Source organism: Pseudophryne corroboree, chromosome 3 (assembly GCF_028390025.1).
Source record: "Pseudophryne corroboree isolate aPseCor3 chromosome 3, aPseCor3.hap2, whole genome shotgun sequence".
In the NCBI taxonomy this organism is placed as follows: Eukaryota; Metazoa; Chordata; class Amphibia; order Anura; family Myobatrachidae; genus Pseudophryne; species Pseudophryne corroboree.
In genome coordinates, this window is record NC_086446.1 from 720903217 (window position 1) to 720924933 (window position 21717).

The following is a 21717-nucleotide window of genomic DNA, read 5'->3' on the forward strand; positions in this document are numbered from 1 at the left end:
GTCCTGTGAGTCAGATCAGTAGTGTGCACCATTGAAAGCTTGTGAATATAATCAGCTTTGTTAAATTGATAAGATAATTTCTCTATCGTCCTAGTGGATGCTGGGGTTCCTGAAAGGACCATGGGGAATAGCGGCTCCGCAGGAGACAGGGCACAAAAAGTAAAGCTTTAGGATCAGGTGGTGTGCACTGGCTCCTCCCCCTATGACCCTCCTCCAAGCCTCAGTTAGATTTTTGTGCCCGGCCGAGAAGGGTGCAATCTAGGTGGCTCTCCTAAAGAGCTGCTTAGAAAAGTTTAGCTTAGGTTTTTTATTTTACAGTGAGTCCTGCTGGCAACAGGATCACTGCAACGAGGGACTTAGGGGAGAAGAAGTGAACTCACCTGCGTGCAGGATGGATTGGCTTCTTGGCTACTGGACATTAGCTCCAGAGGGACGATCACAGGTACAGCCTGGATGGTCACCGGAGCCTCGCCGCCGGCCCCCTTGCAGATGCTGAAACGAGAAGAGGTCCAGAATCGGCGGCAGAAGACTCCTCAGTCTTCTTAAGGTAGCGCACAGCACTGCAGCTGTGCGCCATTTTCCTCTCAGCACACTTCACACGGCAGTCACTGAGGGTGCAGGGCGCTGGGAGGGGGGCGCCCTGGGAGGCAAATGAAAACCTTTTTTGGCTAAAAATACCTCACATATAGCCTCCGGGGGCTATATGGAGATATTTAACCCCTGCCAGAATCCGTTAAGAGCGGGAGACGAGGCCGCCGAAAAAGGGGCGGGGCCTATCTCCTCAGCACACAGCGCCATTTTCCCTCACAGAAAGGCTGGAGGGAAGGCTCCCAGGCTCTCCCCTGCACTGCACTACAGAAACAGGGTTAAAACAGAGAGGGGGGGCACTAATTTGGCGTTAGAAATATATAAAAAAGATGCTATAAGGGAAAACACTTATATAAGGTTGTCCCTATATAATTATGGCGTTTTTGGTGTGTGCTGGCAAACTCTCCCTCTGTCTCTCCAAAGGGCTAGTGGGTCCTGTCCTCTATCAGAGCATTCCCTGTGTGTGTGCTGTGTGTCGGTACGTGTGTGTCGACATGTATGAGGACGATGTTGGTGAGGAGGCGGAGCAATTGCCTGTAATGGTGATGTCACTCTCTAGGGAGTCGACACCGGAATGGATGGCTTATTTAGGGAATTACGTGATAATGTCAACACGCGCCAAGGTCGGTTGACGACATGAGACGGCCGACAAACAATTAGTACCGGTCCAGACGTCTCAAAAACACCGTCAGGGGTTTTTAAAACGCCCGTTTACTTTAGTCGGTCGACACAGACACAGACAGGGACACTGAATCCAGTGTCGACGGTGAATAAACAAACGTATTCCTTATTAGGGCCACACGTTAAGGGCAATGAAGGAGGTGTTACATATTTCTGATACTACAAGTACCACAAAAGAGGGTATTATGTGGGATGTGAAAAAACTACCGTAGTTTTTCCTGAATCAGATAAATTAAATGAAGTGTGTGATGATGCGTGGGTTCCCCCCGATAGAAAATATGGGCGGTATACCCTTTCCCGCCAGAAGTTAGGGCGCGTTGGGAAACACCCCTTAGGGTGGATAAGGCGCTCACACGCTTATCAGAACAAGTGGCGGTACCGTCTATAGATAGGGCTGTCCTCAAGGAGCCAGCTGACAGGAGGCTGGAAAAATATCATAAAAAGTATATACACACATACTGGTGTTATACTGCGACCAGCGATCGCCTCAGCCTGGATGTGCAGAGCTGGGGTGGCTTGGTCGGATTCCCTGACTAAAAATATTGATACCCTTGACAGGGACAGTATTTTATTGACTATAGAGCATTTAAAGGATGTATTTCTATATATGCGAGATGCACAGAGGGATATTTGCACTCTGGCATCAAGAGTAAGTGCGATGTCCATATCTGCCAGAAGATGTTATGGACACGACAGTGGTCAGGTGATGCAGATTCCAAACGGCACAAAGGTGTATTGCCGTATAAAGGAAGAGGAGTTATTTGGGGTCGGTCCATCGGACCTGGTGGCCACGGCAACTGCTGGAAAATCCACCGTTTTTACCCTAAGTCACATCTCTGCAGAAAAAGACACCGTCTTTTCAGCTTCAGTCCTTTCGTCCCTATAAGAGTCATATCTGCCCAGGGATAGAGGAAAGGGAAGAAGACTGCAGCAGGCAGCCCATTCCCAGGAACAGAAGCGTTCCACCGCTTCTGACAAGCTCTCAGCATGACGCTGAGACCGTACAGGACCCCTGGATCCTACAAGTAGTATCCCAGGGGTACAGTTTGGAATGTCGAGACGTTTCCCCTGCGCAGGCTCCTGAAGTCTGCTTTACCAAGGTCTCCCTCCGACAAGGAGGCAGTATGGGAAAAAATTCACGAGCTGTATTCCCAGCAGGTGATAATTAAATTACCCCTCCTACAACAAGAAAAGGGGGTATTATTCCACACTATATTGTGGTACTGAAGCCAGAAGGCTAGGTGAGACCTATTCTAAATCTAAAAAAATTTGAACACTTACAAAGGTTCAAATCAAGATGGAGTCACTCAGAGCAGTGATAACGAACCGGGAAGAAGGGGACTATCTGGTGTCCCGAGACATCAGGGATGATTACCTCCATGTCCAAAATTTGCCCTTATCACTAAGGGTACCTCAGGTTCGTGGTACAGAACTGTCACTATCCGTTTCAGACGCTGCCGTTTGGATTGTCTACGGCACCCCGGGTCTTTACCAAGGTAATGGCCGAAATGATGGTTCTTCTTCGAAGAAAAGGCGTCTTAATTATCCCTTACTTGGACGATCTCCTGATAAGGGCAAAGTCCAGGGAACAGTTGGAGGTCGGAGTAGCACTATCTCGGATACTGTTACAACAGCAGGAGTGGATTCTAAATATTCCAAAATCGCAGCTGATCCCGACAACAAGTCTCCTGTGCTTAGGGATGATTCTGGACACAGTCCAGAAAAAGGTGTTTCTCCCGGAAGAGAAAGCCAGGGAGTTATCCGAGCTAGTCAGGAACCTCCTAAAATCAGTGCATCATTGCACAAGGGCCATGGTAAAAAAAATGGTGACTTCCTTCGAAGCAATTCCAATCGGCAGATTTCATGCAAGAACTTTTCAGTGGGATCTGCTGGACAAATGGTCCGGATCGCATCTTCAGATGCATCAGCGGATAACCCTATATCCAAGGACAAGGGTGTCTCTCCTGTGGTGGTTACAGAGTGCTCATCTTCTAGAGGGCCGCAGATTCGGCATTCAGTTTTGGATGTTGGTGACCACGGAGGCCAGTCCGAGAGGCTGGGGAGCAGTCACACAAGGAAAAAATTTCCAGGGAGTGTGATCAAGTCTGGAGATTTTTCTCCACATAAATATAGCTAAGGGTAAATTTATAATGCTCTAAGCTTAGCAAGACCTCTGCTTCAAGGTCAGCCGGTATTGATCCAGTGGGATAAAACATCACGGCAGTCGCCCACGTAAATAGACAGGGCGGCACAAGAAGCAGGAGGGCAGTGGCAAAAACTGCAAGGACTTTTCGCTGGGCGGAAAATCATGTGATAACACTGTCAGCAGTGTTTCATTCCGGGAATGGAAACTGGGAAGCAGACTTCCTCAGTAGGCACGACCTCCACCCGGCAGAGTGGGAACTTCATGGGGAAGTTTTCCACATAATTGTAAACCGTTGGGAATTACCAAAGGTGGACATGATGGCGTCCCGTCTGAACAAAAAACGGGACAGGTATTGCGCCAGGTTAAGAGACCCTCAGGCAATAGCTGTGGACGTTCTGGTAACACCGTGGGTGTACCAGTCGGTGTATGTGTTCCATCCTCTGCTTTTCATACCTACGGTACTGAGAATTATAAGACGTAGAGGAGTAAGAACTATACTCATGGCTCCGGATTGGCCAAGAAGGACTTGGTACCCGATACTTCAAGAGATGCTCACAGAGGACTTATGGCCTCTGCCGCTAAGAAGGGACTTGTTTCAGCAAGTACCATGTCTGTTCCAAGACTTACCGCAGCTGCGTTTGACGGCATGGCGGTGGAACGCCGGATCCTAAGGGAAAAGGCATTCAGGAAGAGGTCATTCCTACCCTGGTCAAAGCCAGAAAGGAGGTGACCGCACAACATTATCACCACATGTGGCGAAAATATGTTGCGTGGTGTGAGGCCAGGAAGGCCCCACGAAGAAATTTCAACTCGGTCGATTCCTGCATTTCTTGCAAACAGGAGTGTCTATGGGCCTCAAATTGGGGTCCATTAAGGTTCAAATTTCGGCCCTGTCGATTTTTCTTCCAGAAAGAATTGGCTTCAGTTCCTGAAGTCCAGAAGTTTGTCAAGGGAGTATTGCATATACAACCCCCTTTTGTGCCTCCAGTGGCACTGTGGGATCTCAACGTAGTTCTGGGATTCCTCAAAACACATTGGTTTAAAACCAGTCAAATCTGTGGATTTGAAGCATCTCACATGAAAAGTGAACATGCTCTTGGACCTGGCCTGGACCAGGCGAGTGTCAAATTGGTGGTTTTTTTTTTTCTCAAAAAAGCCCATATCTGTTTGTCCATTCGGACAGGGCAGAGCTGCGGACTCGTCCCCAGTTCTCTCCCTAAGGTGGTGTCAGTGTTTCACCTGAACCAGCTTATTGTGGTGTCTTGCGCCTACTAGGGACTTGGAGGACTCCAAGTTGCTAGATGAGGTCAGGGCCCTGAAAATATAGGTTCCAGGACGGCTGGAGTCAGGAAAACTGACTTGCTGTTATCCTGTATGCACCCAACAAACTGGGTGCTCTTGCTTTTAAGCAGACTTTTGCTAGTTGGATGTGTAATACAATTCAGCTTGCACATTCTGTGGCAGGCCTGCCACAGCCAAAATATGTAAATGCCCATTCCACAAGGAAGGTGGGCTCATCTTGGGCGGCTGCCCGAGGGGTCTCTGCTTTACAACTTTGCCGAGCGGCTATTTAGTCAGGGGCAAACACGTTTGTAAAATCCTACAAATTTGATACCCTGGCTAAGGAGGACCTGGAGTTCTCTCATTCGGTGCTGCAGAGTCATCCGCACTCTCCCGCCCGTTTGGGAGCTTTGGTATAATCCCCATGGTCCTTTCAGGAACCCCAGCATCCACTAGGACGATAGAGAAAATAAGAATTTACTTACCGATAATTCTATTTCTCGGAGTCCGTAGTGGATGCTGGGCGCCCATCCCAAGTGCGGATTATCTGCATTACTTGTACATAGTTACAAAAATCGGGTTATTATTGTTGTGAGCCATCTTTTCAGAGGCTCCGCTGTTATCATACTGTTAACTGGGTTCAGATCACAGGTTGTACAGTGTGATTGGTGTGGCTGGTATGAGTCTTACCCTGGATTCATAAATCCTTCCTTATTGTGTACGCTCGTCCGGGCACAGTACCTAACTGAGGCTTGGAGGAGGGTCATAGGGGGAGGAGCCAGTGCACACCACCTGATCCTAAAGCTTTACTTTTTGTGCCCTGTCTCCTGCGGAGCCGCTATTCCCCATGGTCCTTTCAGGAACCCCAGCATCCACTACGGACTCCGAGAAATAGAATTATCGGTAAGTAAATTCTTATTATTGCCAATCTTGAGCAATAAAAGATTTATTCTATTTACAGATGACTAAACAATAGTTTTACATTTTTGCCCGTAGTATTAACCTAACGTTAGTGCAGGTAGCGCAGCCTTGCCACTGATTTTTATTACCATTCGTCTGTACGCAAACACAATGGCGCCTGACGCCACGCGGGAAGTTGTATTGAGGTGGTGGTCGCCAGAGTTGAGTAAATAGAAAGTAGGGGTAAAAGAAAAACTAAGGGATCTATTTACTAAGCCTCTGGTGGAGGTAAAGTGGCTGGAGATAAAGTACCAGCCAATCAGCTCCTAACTGCCATGTCACAGGCTGGGTTTGAAAAATGACAGGCTGTGATTGGCTGGTATTTTATCTCCAGCGACTATCTCCATCCAAGGCTTAGTAAATAGACCCCTAAGTCTAAAGAATGAAAAAAAAAAAAAAAAAATTACGGTACTTGTTGGCTTATTATACCGGTCAAAAATAGCACAGATTAGAGTGTCTTTAATGGGCTTTTATTATCAGTGAACCCTGGCCCTCATTCCGAGTTGTTCGCTCGGTATTTTTCATCGCATCGCAGTGAGAATTCTCTTAGTGCGCATGCGTAATGTTCGCACTGCGCATGCGTCAAGTAACTTTACTAAGAAGAAAGTAATTTTACTCACGGCTTTTTCGTCGCTCCGGAGAACGCATTGTGATTGACAGGAAATGGGTGTTACTGGGCGGATGTACGGCGTTTTAGGGGCGTGTGGCAGGAAACGCTACCGTTTCCGGAAAAAACGCAGGCGTGTCTGGAGAAACGGTGGGAGTGCTTGGGCGAACGCTGGGTGTGTTTATGACGTCAGCCGGGACCGAAAAGCACTGAATTGATCGCACAGGCAGAGTAAGTCTGGAGTTACTCAGAAACTGCTAACTCGGTTTTGATCGCAATATTGCGAATACATCGGTCGCACATTTAAGATGTTTAGATTCACTCCCAGTAGGCGGCGGCTTAGCGTGTGTAACTCTGCTATAATCGCCTTGCGAGCGAACAACTCGGAATGAGGGCCCCTGTTCCTAATTAACAGGTGAGCTGTAAAATTAGCTTCATGCTGATCAGCCTGCTGAATGGTTGAAAGAGAGGAGGATACAAGTGGAAAGTTGCCCATAGCAACTAAAAAGCTTCTAGCTGGCAGTTATCAAATACATTCTATAAATGATAGCTACAGTACTGTAGCAGTTGATTGGTTGCCGCGGGCAACTTCTCCGCTTACATTTCTGGAAGTAGACCCATTATAGCGGCTACCTCTACTGCAGCTGGTGACCTTCTAAGCCTTGGCAACCATAAACAAGAAGACTGCAAGCAGTCTGGAAATGTCAGTGTCCTCTCCGTGTGCTCAGTGAGCTCGCTATTAAATAATCCTTTAAAAAAACAAAAAACAAAAGGCTTGCTAATAACTATTTTTAATTGAGATTATTCCTGTTGTTTTGATTTTCAAATTAGTGTGTCTTTGATCCTCTCATTTTAAGTCATTTTAAAATATCATAAAAAAAAAAAAAAACTCTTAGAAGTAGGGAATAATTACACTATAGCGTTCTATACACTTGCAGTTAACCACACGGACATCTTACTTATGAGAAAATCAAACATCTTTTTAAATTGACATTTTAAGACCTGGCAGTGAACGGTCATGCAGGTACAGCTGGGTACACACGGAAAGATTGAAAGACCGAAAGATAAAATCTTTCACTTTCAGATCCCTGCTCCTGACTCAACGAGGGTGTAGTATGGCTGACCGGCGGTCTCCTGACCGCCGGTCAGCTTACCGACGCCGGGATCCCGGCAGCATACCGACGCCGGGATCCCGGCGGGGAGGGGCGAGTGCAGCAAGCCCCTTGCGGGCTCGGTGGCGACCTGCGGTCGCCACGGGTTCTATTCCCACTCTATGGGTGTCGTGGACACCCACGAGTGGAAATAGTCCCTGTTGGTCGGCATGCCGACCATCGGGATACTGAGCCGGCAGGATGGTGGAGGAGGTCATGTGACTGTCGGTCAGCAGACCGCCGGTCACATGAATACCACCCCTCAACGATCTAGAGTCTACACATGAAAAGATCTAGCCAAATCTTTCAAAGATCTTGCCTAGATGGTTTTTGGCTCCGAATATTTTCTTATCGGCTAGATGACATCATCTAGCCAAAATCGTTCAAAGTCAATACTGTGTAGACAGTGAACGATCATGAACGATCTAGCCAAAATTGACCTTGCTGCACAGTCCATCAACGATTTTGGGGGTCATTCAGACCTGATTGCACGCTAGTTTTTTTTCGCTGCACTGTGATCAGGTCAGAACTGCATATGCGCCGCAATGCACAGGCGCGTCGCACGGGTACAAATTGGATTGTTGCTGCGCGATGGGTTTTACGAAGAATCCATTCGCACAGCCGATCGCAAGGAGATTGACAGGAAGAAGGCGTTTGTGGGTGGCAACTGACCGTTTTCTGGGAGTGTTTGGAAAAACGCAAGCGTTTGCAGGGCGGGTGTCTGACGTCAATTCCGGGCCGGACAGGCTGAAGTGATTGCAAGGGCTGAGTAAGTTCTGGGCTACTCAGAAACTGCACAAAACTTTTTTGTACCGCTCGGCTGCACATGCGTTCGCACACTTGCAAAACGAAAATACACTCCCCTATGGGCGGCGACTATCTGCTCGCAGCAGTGCAAAAAAAACCATAGTGGGCGATCAGGTCTGAATTAGGCCCTTTGTCGTTTACCCGTGGGAGCGCGCCTAGTGAACGATCTAGCCTGTACTCACGGAACGATATTAGCGTTCAACGACCTAGGGGGTAATTCCAAGTTGATCGCAGCAGGAATTCTGTTAGCAATTGGGCAAAACCATGTGCACTGCAGGAGGAGCAGATATAACATGTGCAGAGAGAGTTAGATTTGGGTGTGGTGTGTTCAATCTGCAATCTAATTTGCAGTGTAAAAATAAAGCAGACAGTATTTACCCTGCACAGAAATAAAATAACCCACCCAAATCTAACTCTCTCTGCACATGTTATATCTGCCTCCCCTGCAGTGCACATGGTTTTGCCCAACTGCTAAACAATATCCTGCTGCGATCAACTTGGAATTACCCCCCTAGCTAGCCAAAATAGTTGGCTAGATTGTCCCGTGCGTACCTAGCTTTAGGCACAGTTACATGAATCATTTAGATAGGCAGCGTAATAGCTCCTCTAGTGGCCAACATATCATAATGACGTTCATAGATGTTTAACCTGTAGTGTTTTCCAATACATAATGCTTTGGAATAACGTCCCTTTTTAAAACAGTTTAAGCATTCTGGGTCTTTCTACCTGTGGTGTAACAATATAAACAAGTAACTAAAACATTTTGCCTAGAGTTCCCATTTTCCCAGCTTTATTTATTTTTTACAATTCAGGATCTTTTAATAAATTGTGAGCCTAATTCAGCATGGGACGCTGCTGCGGCCCTGTGTAGTGTGCGCACGTGCAGAAGCCGCACAGTGAAATGTGACAGCATCTCACTTGTGCGAACGACTCTGCCTGATTGACGGGCAGAGGTGTTTGCGGGGCGGTAGGGGGCATTGACTCTACGTTTAAGGGGCATTGAGGAAGCATGGGGGGGGGGGGGGGTACGGACAACGCAGGTGTGTCCAGACTGTCTGTGACGTCACACGCAGCTGCTGCGACCGGAAACATGGCGGGTAGCCGCCTGTCTTCACAGCTAGGCTGCATAGGCAGAGGGCTACACTAAATATGCGAAAGCATCGCCTGTGCTGGAGGTTCCCCCCCCGCATGTCAGTGTATTTTATTATTATTATTTATTACCAGTTATTTTATATAGCGCACACATATTCCGCAGCGCTTTACAGATATTTGCCCATTCACATCAGAGTAATGGATCGTAGTTGTGCAATTTTTCGCCCATCTATGATCCATGCTGTATTAGGCCCTGAGCCTCTGTGTGAGGAGCTTTAAAGTTGTTTTGTTAAGGGATAAAAATCAGTTTATTTCTGCCTTTATTGACTATTATCTGCCATCCCTTACCTCTGAACTCTTAGGGGACTATTAAATGTTTGTCTGGCTATGCACATTGCCACTGATTACAGTATGGATAGCCGCCGTGGAGTACCTTCAGGAATGATAGCACATCACCGAGAACTGAATTGTCCCATGGTCTGATTGGGGTGTAGTATGGTATGCCGGCGCGATTGGGTGTAACAGAAATGCTGTCTCAAGTATATCTAGATTATTGTCTAAACCCTTAGCAGAAATACGCAATTGAAATACCCTATAACAATGCCACTGAGGAAGTACCCCAGCACTGTTTAAAGTGTATTCAAGAATGCCAAATTACCAGCTGACTGGAGAGTGCTAGACCAGAATTGCCATTTTCATTTGCACTTAGCAAAGCACCTGAACGTCTAGGAAGAACATATCCTGCGTCTTGTAAAAACAGATTTTTATTGTACCTGTAATGACAAAAATTGTGATCATATCCAGTAGCTGTCGATCTCTGTATATATGTTGTAAATGAGTGTAGAAAGTGTTCTCATGAGAACGGGTTCAATTTAATTTTTCAAACCAAAGTCTTTGTAAAGGTGTGTGTAGAACTTGCTTCTTTATTTAATAATTGCACATGCAAACGGCATACTTTGTATTTGTGAATGTATATAATACCCTGCATATAAATACATTAGACACATGTAGCAACGATTCTATATTAACTACTAAATTCAGTCTAGTATCTGGAATTACTAACTTCATTATCCTGGTAACTAAATTCATGGCTTAGTGACTTGCCAGCAATGATCATTCGTGCATTTCTCATGTAAACTGTGAATGTTCTTCAAGCTATGAAATAAAAGTTTTAGTGTTACAAAATCTATTGCGCTGTTGTCTTCAGTGCCCGACAAGGCGTTAGGGTGATTGGGCTGCAGCCGGTGTGCCAGGACATGGGTGGTGCGCATAGCGATGTCTAGGCAGCCTGAAGAGCTTATCTTTAGAGTCTCCCTTGCATTCCACAGAAGCCAAAGTCAACTTTACCCTCCATAGACATCTTTAGATGCTAAGAGGTATATTTACTAAAGTGCGGATTTAAAGAAGTGTAGATAGCAACCAATCAGACTATACTTATTTATCTAGCATCTTCTAGAACAGTCTTTCCCAACCGCAGTCCTCAAGGCACACCAACGGTCCAGGTTTTAAGGATAGCCTTACATGAGCACAGGTGACTTCATTAGTATCTCAGTTATATTGATTTAACCATCTGTGCTGAAGCCTGGATATCCTCAAAACCTGGACTGTTAGTGTGCTGGGAAACCCTGTTCTAGGACATAATAGACGGAATCTGATTGATTGGTTGCTATGGGCAACATTTCCACTTGTATAAACCCTTAGGGTGGAATTCAATTGTTAGAAAAGTCGGTTGGGTGTCTGTTTTTTTCTGTCTATTAGATAGGAAAGAACAGACGCCCAACTGACTTTTCAAAAAATTGAATACCCCCTAAGAATAAAAATGTCTGTTGAACAACCTTCGTTACCTGTACGTACTTACCTACTTTTGTTCTTTCCTCTCCGGGAGAAGCCCACAGAGGAGATGCAGCTGGGCTGGGCTATTTGTGTCATTAGACCCGCCCCCTAGCAGCGAAATGCCACCAATTGTGCATATTTTAATAAGGGGCATGGCCAAAATGACACAATTACAATAGAACTGCGTAAAGGGCAGGGCCAAAATGACAATTACAAGAGAATTGCATCCCCTCCATACTGACTGCGGATTCCGGGAGTTTCTCTACCTAAATCACTAGGAAGTGGGCAGGATGCGGGAGGGGTGCCCGCTCTTCCGGGGGGTGCGGTTGACTAACTGAAAAATCAGGAGTCTCCCACAAGATTGGGAGAGTAGGTAAGTATCATGCAGTATGAATGGTGAATTCCTCACCATGCATATACCCACTGTGCTCTGTGAATTACAGGGGCTGCTATAAGTGCAGTAGCCTAGGACATTCTTTCCCAACCTTGTACCTCGGGACACACTAACAATCCAATTTTAAGGATATCCATACTTGAGTAAAGGTGACTTAATTAGTACCTGTTATTTCTCTGACGTCCTAGTGGATGCTGGGAACTCCGTAAGGACCATGGGGAATAGCGGGCTCCGAAGGAGGCTGGGCACTCTAGAAAGATTTATGACTACCTGGTGTGCACTGGCTCCTCCCACTATGACCCTCCTCCAAGCCTCAGTTAGATCTTGTGCCCGGCCGAGGTTGGATGCACACTAGGGGCTCTCCTGAGCCCTTAGAAAGAAAGTATAGATTTAGGTTTTTTATTTTCAGTGAGACCTGCTGGCAACAGGCTCACTGCAGCGAGGGACTAAGGGGAGAAGAAGCGAACTCGCCTGCTTGCAGCCGGATTGGGCTTCTTATGCTACTGGACACCATTAGCTCCAGAGGGATCGACCGCAGGCCCAGTCCTTGGTGTTCGGTCCCGGAGCCGCGCCGCCGTCCCCCTTACAGAGCCAGAAGCAAGAAGAGGTCCGGAAAAACGGCAGCAGAAGACATCAGTCTTCACCAAGGTAGCGCACAGCACTGCAGCTGTGCGCCATTGCTCCTCATACACACTTCACACTCCGGTCACTGAGGGTGCAGGGCGCTTGGGGGGGGCGCCCTGAGCAGCAATAAAAACACCTTGGCTGGCAAAAATACCACAATATATAGCCCCAGAGGCTATATATGTGGTAAATACCCCTGCCAGAATCCAGAAAAAAGCGGGAGAATAGGCCGCGGAAAAGGGGCGGAGCTATCTCCCTCAGACACACTGGCGCCATTTTCTCTTCACAGTGCAGCTGGAAGAAAGCTCCCCAGGCTCTCCCCTGTAGTTTTCAGGCTCAAAGGGTTAAAAAGAGAGGTGGGGCACTAAATTTAGGCGCAATATTGTATATACAAGCAGCTATGGGGGAAAATTCACTCAGTTATAGTGTTAATCCCCTCATTATATAGCGCTCTGGTGTGTGCTGGCATACTCTCTCTCTGTCTCCCCAAAGGGCTTTGTGGGTCCTGTCCTCAGTCAGAGCATTCCCTGTGTGTGTGCGGTGTGTCGGTACAGCTGTGTCGACATGTTTGAGGAGGAGGCTTATATAGTGACGGAGCAGATGCCGATAAATGTGATGTCGCCCCCTGTGGGGCCACCAGAGTGGATGGTTAGGTAAAAGGTATTAACCGACAGTGTCAACTCCTTACATAAAAGGGTGGATGACTTAACAGCTGTGGGACAGCCGGCTTCTCAGCCCGTGCCTGCCCAGGCGTCTCAAAGGCCATCAGGGGCTCAAAAACGCCCGCTCATTCAGATGGCAGACACAGATGTCGACACGGAGTCTGACTCCAGTGTCGACAAGGTTGAGACATATACACAATCCACTAGGAACATCCGTGACTTGATCCCGGCAATAAAAAAAATGTGTTACACATTAATGACATTAACCTCTAAAAATGGGTTTTTATGTTTGGGGAGAAAAAGCAGGCAGTGTTTTGTTCCCCCATCAGATGAATGAATGAAGTGTGTGAAAAGCGTGGGTTCCCCCTGATAAGAAACTGGTAATTTCTAAAAAGTTACTGATGGCGTACCTTTTCCCGCCAGAGGATAAGTTACGCTGGGAGATATCCCCTAGGGTGGATAAGGCGCTCACACGGTTGTCAAAATAGGTGGCACTGCCGTTTTAGGAATGGCCACTTTGAAGGTACCTGTTGATAAAAAGCAGGAGGCTATCCTGAAGTCTGTATTTACACACTCAGGTACTAGACTGAGACCTGCAGAGCGTGCTGCTGCAGCGTGGTCGGTGACCCTGTCAAACATACTAGTTTGCTAACATGAGAACATATTAAAGACGTCGTCTTATATATGAGGGATGCACAGAGGGATATTTTGCCGGCTGGCATCCAAAATGAATGTAATGTCCATTCTGTCAGGAGGGTATTAGAGACCTGTCACTGGACAGGTGATGCTTACCTTAAAAGGCGCATAGAGATTCTGCCTTATAAGGGTGAGGAATTATTTGGGGATGGTCTCTGGGACCTCGTATCCGCAGCAACAGCTGGGAAGAAATATTTTTACCTCAGTTTTCCTCACAGACTAAGAAAGCACTGTATTATCAGGTACAGTCCTTTCGGCTTCAGAAAAGCAAGCGGGTCAAAGGCGCTTCCTTTCTGTACAAAGACAAGGGAAGAGGGAAAAAGCTGCACCAGTCAGCCTGTTCCCAGAATCATAATTCTTCTCTCGCTTCCTCTGAGTCCACAGCATGACGCGGGGGCTCCACAGGTGTAGCCAGGTACGGTGGGGGGCCGTCTCAAAAATTTCAGCGATCAGTGGGCTCGCTCACAGGTGGATCCCTGTTTCATTCAAGTAGTATTTCAGGGGTACAAGCTGGAATTCGAGATGTCTTCCCCCCGCCGTTTCCTCAAATATGCCTTGCCGACAACTCCCTCAGGCAGGGAGGCTGTGCTAGAGGCAATTAATAAGCTGTATTCCCAGCAGGTAATACTTAAGGTGCCCCTACTTCAACAAGGACGGGGTTACTATTCCACACGGTTTGGGGTACCGAAACCGCATGGTTCGGTGTGACCCTTCTTTATATTTAAAATCCTTGAACACATGCAATTCAAGTTCAAGATGGAATCGCTCAGGGCGGTTATTGCAAGCCTGGACGAGGGGGATTACATGGTATCCCGGGACATCAAGGATGCTTACCTGCATGTCCCTATTTACTATCCTCGTCAGGAGTACCTCAGATTTGTGGTACAGGATTACCATTACCAAGTCCAGACTCTGCCGTTTGGACTGTACATGGCACCGAGGGTGTTACCAAGGTAATGGCCGGAATGATGATACTCCTTCGAAAAAGGGGAGTTTTAATTATCCCGTACTTGGACAATCTCCTTATAAGGGCGAGGTCCAAGGAGCAGTTGCTAGTCGGGGTAGCACTATTTTGGAAAGTGCTACAACAGCACAGTTGGATTCTAAACAGTCCAGAGTCACAGCTGGTTCCTACGACACGTCTACTGTTCCTGGGGATGGTTCTGGACACAGACCAGAAATAAGTGTTTCTCCCGGAGGAGAAAGCCAAGGAGCTGTCATCTCTAGTCAGAGACCTCCTGAAGCCAAAACAGTTATCGGTGCATCATTGCACGCGAGTCCTGGAAAAATGATAGCTTCCTACGAAGCAATCCCATTCGGCAGGTTCCATGCAAGAACTTTTCAGGGGGACCTGTTAGACAAGTGGTCCGGGTCGCATCTTCAGATGCATTAGGCTGATAACCCTGTCTCCAAGGACCAGGGTATCTCTACTGTAGTGGCTGCAGAGTGCCCATCTTCAAGAGGGCCGCAGGTTCGACATACAGGACTAGGTCCTAGTGACCATGGATGCCAGCCTTTGAGGCTGGGGGGCAGTCACACAGGGAAGAAACTTCCAGGGACTTTGGTCAAGTCAGGTGACTTCCCTACATAAATATTCTGGAACAGAGGGCCATTTACAATGCCCTGAGTCAGGCAAGGCCTCTGCTTCAAAACCAGCCGGTCCTGATCCAATCAGGCAACATCACGGCAGTCGCCCATGTAAACCAACAGGGCGGCACAAGAAGCAGGATGGCGATGGCAGAAGCCACAAGGATTCTCCGATGGGCGGAAAATCATGTGTTAGCACTGTCAGCAGTGTTCATTCCCGGAGTGGACAACTGGGAAGCAGATCTTCTCAGCAGACACGACTTCCACCCGAGAGTGTGGGGACTTCATCCAGAAGTCTTCCAAAGGATTGTACACCATTGGGAAAGGCCACAGGTGGACATGAAGGCGTCCCGCCTCAACAAAAAGCTATAAAAGATATTGCGCCAGGTCAAGGGACCTTCAGGCGATAGCTGTGGACGCTCTGGTAACACCGTGGGTGTTCCAGTCGTTTTATGTGTTCCCCCCTCTGCCTCTCATACCAAAGGTACTGAGAATAATAAGAAGGCGAGGAGTAAGAACGATACTCGTGGTTCCGGATTGGCCAAGAAGAGCCTGGTACCCAGAACTTCAAGAAAATATATCAGAGGACCCATGGCCTCTGCCACTCAGACAGGACCTGCTGCAGCAGGGGCCCTGTCTGTTCCAAGACTTACCGCGGCTACGTTTTGATGGCATGGCGGTTGAACGCCGGATCCTAAAGGAAAAGGGCATTCCGGAGGAAGTCATTCCTACGCTGATTCAAGCCAGGAAAGATGTAACTGCAAAACATTATCACCGCATATGGCGGAAATATGTTGCTTGGTGTGAGGCCAAAAAAGGCCCCAACAGAGGAATTTCAACTAGGTCGATTTCTGCATTTCCTACAAGCAGGAGTGTCTATGGGCCTAAAATTAGGCTCCATTAAGATACAGATCTCGGCTCTGTCGATTTTCTTCCAGAAAGCATTAGCTTCAGTACCTGAAGTTCAGACATTGTAAAAGGAGTGCTGCATATTCAGCCCCCGGTTGTGCCTCCAGTGGCACCTTGGGATCTCAACGTGGTGTTGAGTTTCTTAAAATCACATTGGTTTGAACCACTAAAAACCGTGGATCTAAAATATCTCACGTTGAAAGTGGTCATGTTATTGGCCTTGGTTTCGGCCAGGCGTGTATCAGAATTGGCGGCTTTGTCATATAAAAGTCCTTATCTGATTTTCCATATGGATAGGGCAGAATTGAGGACTCGTCCCCAGTTTCTCCCTAAGGTGGTATCAGCTTTTCACTTGAACCAACCTATTGTGGTGCCTGCGGCTACTAGGGACTTGGAGGATTCCAAGTTACTGGACGTAGTCAGGGCCTTGAAAAATCATGTTTCCAGGACGGCTAGAGTCAGGAAAATTGACTCGCTATTTATCCTGTATGCACCCAACAGGCTGGGTGCTCCTGCTTCTAAGCAGACTATCGCTCGCTGGATCTGTGACACGATTCAGCAGGCGCATTCTGCGGCTGGACTGCCGCATCTTAAATCAGTGAAAGCCCATTCCACAGGGATGGTGGGCTCATCTTGGGCGGCTGCCCGAGGGGTCTCGGCTTTACAACTTTGCCGAGCTGTTACTTGGTCAGGGGCAAACACGTTTGCAAAATTCTACAAAATTGATACCCTGGCTGAGGAGGACCTGGAGTTCTCTCATTCGGTGCTGCAGAGTCACCCGCACTCTCCCGCCCGTTTGGGAGCTTTGGTATAATCCCCATGGTCCTTACGGAGTTCCCAGCATCCACTAGGACGTCAGAGAAAATAAGATTTTACTCACCGGTAAATCTATTTCTCGTAGTCCGTAGTGGATGCTGGGCGCCCATCCCAAGTGCGGATTGTCTGCAATACTTGTATATAGTTATTGCCTAACTAAAGGGTTATTGTTGAGCCATCTGTTGAGAGGCTCAGTTATATTCATACTGTTAACTGGGTATAGTATCACGAGTTATACGGTGTGATTGGTGTGGCTGGTATGAGTCTTACCCGGGATTCAAAATCCTTCCTTATTATGTCAGCTCGTCCGGGCACAGTGTCCTAACTGAGGCTTGGAGGAGGGTCATAGTGGGAGGAGCCAGTGCACACCAGGTAGTCATAAATCTTTCTAGAGTGCCCAGCCTCCTTCGGAGCCCGCTATTCCCCATGGTCCTTACGGAATTCCCAGCATCCACTACGGACTACGAGAAATAGATTTACCGGTGAGTAAAATCTTATTTTTATGTACTATCTTGGCGTGTGTAGAAAATACATTCTAATTATTTAGACACAGTTTTCAGATTTTTACAATCTAGTTGAAAGACTGAAAATGTTTCAGCGTAACAATATGGAGTTCTGCTTTAGCCATGACAATCCTACAGTAATGTCAGCATTGCTACACATATATATACCGTTATGGTCAGTGGCGGAACTAGCGAGCGGTGGGCCCAGGTGCAACAAAATGCTCCTCCCCCCATCCCGTCCAAGTGCATGCTCGTGTGTGTGTGTGTGTGTGTGTGTGTGTGTGTGTGTGTGTGTGTGTGTGTGTAATATGTATAGCAGACGTGTAAACGCCAGTGCCCTCCGTAGGAAACAATACAGCTCCCCAATCACAGCAAGAAGTTAGGCGGCACTCACGGCAAAGAACGACAAGACTCAGCTCTGTGGCCAACGTTTCAATGTTATATAGTCAACATTCGGCATGCCCTGACGAAAATGTTGACTATATAACATTGAAACGTTGGCCACAGAGCTGAGTCTTGTCGTTCTTTGCCGTGAGTGCCGCCTAACTTCTTGTTTTATATATATATATACTAAAATAACACATCCTAGATCTGAATGAATGAAATATTCTTATTAAATACTTTGTTGTTTACATAGTTGAATATGCTGACAACAAAATCACACAAAAATTATCAATGGAAATCAAATTTATTAACCCATGGAGGTCTGGATTTGGAGTCACACTCAAAATGAAAGTGGAAAAACACACTACAGGCTGATCCAACTTTGATGTAATGTCCTTAAAACAAGTCAAAATGAGGCTCAGTAGTGTGTGTGGCCTCCACGTGCCTGTATGACCTCCCTACAACCCACACAAGTGGCTCAGGTAGTGCAGCTCATCCAGGATGGCACATCAATGCAAGCTGTGACAAGAAGGTTTGCTGTGTCTGTCAGCGTAGTGTCCAGAGCATGGAGGCGCTAACAGGAGTAAGGCCAGTACATCAGGAGACGTGGAGGAGGCCGTAGGAGGGCAACAACCCAGCAGCAGGACCGCTACCTCCGCCTTTGTGCAAGGAGGAACAGGAGGAGCACTGCCAGAGCCCTGCAAAATGACCTCCAGCAAGCCACAAATGTGCATGTGTCTACTCAAATGATCAGAAACAGACTCCATGAGGGTGGTATGAGGGCTCGACGTCCACAGGTGGGGGTTGTGCTTACAGCCCAACACTGTGCAGGACGTTTGGCATTTGTCAGAGAACACCAAGATTGGCAAATTCGCCACTGGCGCCCTGTGCTCTTCACAGATGAAAGCAGGTTCTCACTGAGCACATGTGACAGACGTGACAGAGTCTGGAGACGCCAAGGAGAACGTTCTGCTGCCTGCAACATCCTCCAGCATGACCGGTTTGGCAGTGGGTCAGTAATGGTGTGGGGTGGCATTTCTTTGGGGGGCCGCACAGCCCTCCATGTGCTCACCAGAGATAGCCTGACTGCCATTAGGTACTGAGATGAGATCCTCAGACCCCTTTGTGAGACCATATGCTGGTGTGGTTGGCCCTGGGTTCCTCCTAATGCAAGACAATGCTAGACATGATGTGGCTGGAGTGTGTCAGCAGTTCCTGCAAGACGAAGGCATTGTTGCTATGGACTGGCCCGCCCGTTCCCCAGACCTGAATCCAATTGAGCACATATGGGACATCATGTCTCGCTCCATCCACCAGTGCCACGTTGCACCACAGACTGTCCAGGAGTTGGTGGATGCTTTAGTCCAGGTCTGGCAGGAGATCCCTCAGGAGACCATCCTCCACCTCCTCAGGAGAATGCCCAGGCTTTGTAGGGAGGTCATACAGGCACGTGGAGGCCACACACACTACTGAGCCTCATTTTGACTTGTTTTAAGGACATTACATCAAAGTTGGATCAGCCCGTAGTGTGTTTTTCCACTTTAATATTGAGGGTGACTCCAAATCCAGACCTCCATGGGTTAATAAATTTGATTTCCATTGATAATTTTTGTGTGATTTTGTTGTCAGCACATTCAACTATGTAAAGAACAAAGTATTTAATAAGAATATTTCATTCATTCAGATCTAGGATGTGTTATTTTAGTGTTCCCTTTATTTTTTTTGAGAAGTGTATGTATATATATATATATATATATATATATATATATATATATATATATAAATATATACACACATCCACACATTTATATATATCTATATATATATATCTATATATATATATATATATATATATATATATATATATATGTGTGTGTGTGTGTGTGTGTGTGTGTGTGTGTGTATATTTATATATATATATATATATATATACTAGGTGCTTCATCGCGCCCTACGGGCGCTCTTTACACCGTCGCAAGGGGCTACGCCCCCTTAACCCTTGCATGCCTTTCTGGGGTTCAATATTTGTATTATATGGAGTATTGCCTGCATTCCTTTGTTAATGGTTAAATATTGCATAATGAAAGGGCGTGCGATGGTGAAGGAGGCGCAGCCCCTTGCGACGCCGTGAACAGCACCTGCAGGGCACGATGAACAGAATGTAGCGGGTACGGGGGGGACTGCGGATGATGTCTGTAGATGCTGCGGGTGGAGGGGCGGCGGAAGTGGGGGTGGGGCCCGGATGGGGAAGGTGGTGGAGGGGCAGGTGCGGAGGTGCCATTGGTGGGGGAGGGGTGGGGGACGGGGGACCGCGGATGGAGGAGGGTGTCTGAAGATGCTGCGGGTGGAGGGGGGCAGGTGTGGGGGGAGACATATAAGGGGGGTGGATGGTGGAGGAGGCCTGGAGGTGCTGTGGGTGGTGAAGGGGCGGAGGAGTGGGATCCGCGGGTGGTGTAGGGGGTCTGGAGGCACAGCGTGTGGGGGAGGGGTGGAGTGCCGCATGTGGTGGAGGGGAAGGTGCAGAGGTGTGGTGCATTGGGGAGAGGTCTGGAGGCGCTGCGGGTACTGTACCTGCCAAAAAGGTAGTTGGAGGGTATGTAGTAGCAGGGCCAGGACAGGGGTGACAGGGTCAGAACAGTGGTGATGGGGCCAGGTCAGGGGTGACGGGGCCAGGACAGGGGCGACGGGGCCAGGACAGAAATGACAGGGACAGGATAGGGGTGACAGGGCCAGGGTAGGGGCGGCAGGGCCAGGACAGGGGTGACAGGGCCAGTATAAGGGTGAAAAGGCCAGGATAAGGGTTGGCAGGGCAAGGCCAGGGGTGACAAGGACATGACAGAACACAGGGCACGGGAGAGATTGGTATTAGGGACAAAACAGTGGTGACAGACAGATGTGTCTTACCGGAGTCACTGCTGCTGTTCCACTCCAACCTGTTGGGATCTGCTGCTGGTGGAGGCATGGCATGGCTGACTCTCTGAGGCAGGAGTCCTGCTTCCTCTGCCCGTCCGCATCCCTCCCCCCCCCCCCTCCTCAGTCACACACCGCAGACCTCGCGCAGCTGCCGAGCACTGTGGTAAGAGAAGACTGGGAGTGACTGGTTAGCCCCCAGGAGACGCTGCGGCTGGAGGGAGGAGGGGGTCATAGCATGCACGTGGCGCGGACCTCGCGGCTGCTGGCCACTGTGGTAAGGGGACACTGGGAGTGACTGGTAAGCTGCCAGGAGACGCTGCGGCTGGAGGGAGAAGGGGGTCGGAGCCTGCAAGCAGCTCGGACTTCTGCAGCGCTACCCGCCGGCTAAAGTGTGTGAAGGAGCTGGGTGCACCTCACTGCGGGTGGCAGCGCTGCAGCTAGTGGTGGGGTTGCTGGGTCTGGAGATAACAGAGGCAGTACGGAACCTGCACAGCGGCAGGTGCCCCACAAAACTGCAGCTAAGAAGCGTGGAGGGTACCAGAAAGTGACGCTCTTCCGCGCCAGAGAGACCCTAATGAGTATGCTGATGTGGGGGGTCAAGCACACAGTGAGCCGGTGCCCGTCTGTCTGTACGGCATACCCCCTCACACACCCCCATACCTCCCAAATGTCCCGATTTTCGTGGGACAGTCCCATTTGTGGGGGTCTGTCTCACTGTCCCACACGCAGGTCGCAGTGTCCCGTGGTGGTGGGGGGGCAGTTGGAAAGCTCCTGTACTCGCTGTTCTGCTTAGCAGAGCAGCGGTGAATAGTGGAGACAGAGGGAGAGGGGGCATCAGGGGGTACTGATTAAGGGGGGACCCAGGGGGTACGTACCCCGGGCCCCACAGTTTTATGGGGCCCCCCGGCTGGAGTAGCTCTGTCCCAGCTCAGAAGCTCCCCCGTCCTGCCAGCAACAACGGCAGCATTGTCCTACAGTCAGCACACGCTGCTGCGTATTGGCAGGTCTGTGGTGTTGCAGGGAGGCAGCAGTCTCCCTGCTTTCTTCTGCCTGTGCGGGTGTGTAGGGGGGAGCGACCACCTC